Below are 819 nucleotides of genomic sequence, written 5' to 3'. Positions count from 1 at the left end.
ACCGCAGATCACCTTCGATGTGGCTATCGTGCTTCGTGAGATGGGTGCCCATTATCTCTTAGACCTTCATAAGGAGAAGAGAGAACCTCTTCTACGTACTGCTGTTAAAGAGAGCTGCAGTGATCTGAAGATTCTAATTGGTGATGGTGGGACCGATCCCTACATCACAGAAATCGGCGGTATTACCGCTCTTAAACATCCAGCATTTCATAGATACCTCCATATCATGGAGGTCTGTAGAAATTTTTATATTTCAAGATTAATAATGCATAGTTTAATTATAATTAATGTCTTGTTTTTTTGGTGGGGAGGAGGAGATGATATAGTGTTGACGGATGCTTCAGGGCCCGACCAAATCCATCACATTTACGTGTGCAATGTCATCGTTTGGGAGAACATCAAGCTACTATTGCGCAGCCAAAAAATAGGAATTGATAGGAGGTTCTTCTTTTGCAAGGAGATGGTGGAAACCCTTTAGAAAGACGAAAGACGCAGTTAGTTGACCCTACCATACTGAGTTAGTTGCTACTGAAACTTTACTTTATTCTTTATCTCCTTCTGATGCCATGCGCTACGGAACTCCATAGAATTGGAGCCACAATCGGAAAGCTGCCAACACTGATTCCGACGACTTGGCCTGCACCCGGTGCCCCATTGACGCCTTACTTAAGATATCAATCACTGTTATCCATCTTTCATTAGTGCATCTGTAGTATATTATTCCTCTTGCTTCCCGTTTGGTGGGTTTCCATCATATTATTGGAAAGACAAACTTTGCAATTTCCTACAACCTCCGTGATTATCTTCTTCATCCTCAAC

General features: G+C 42.1%; 1 long non-coding RNA gene across 1 annotated transcript in view; it reads left to right on the top strand.

The window, feature by feature from the left end:
• The first annotated feature begins 13 nt into the window (after positions 1-13).
• The window catches only part of LOC136796492 (uncharacterized), a 7,077-nt gene continuing 6,271 nt past the window's right edge, over positions 14-819 (top strand). Inside the window, exon 1 of the long non-coding RNA XR_010844210.1 lies at positions 14-232. This is a non-coding gene — a long non-coding RNA (uncharacterized lncRNA). The remainder of the gene's footprint in view (positions 233-819) is intronic.

The sequence above is a fragment of the Halyomorpha halys genome, unplaced genomic scaffold, assembly GCF_000696795.3.
Source record: "Halyomorpha halys isolate HHAL.00 unplaced genomic scaffold, Hhal_1.1 Scaffold2495.1, whole genome shotgun sequence".
Lineage (NCBI taxonomy): Eukaryota > Metazoa > Arthropoda > Insecta > Hemiptera > Pentatomidae > Halyomorpha > Halyomorpha halys.
The sequence above is the reverse complement of the archived record's forward strand: the minus strand, read 5'-3'. Positions and strand labels throughout refer to the sequence as shown.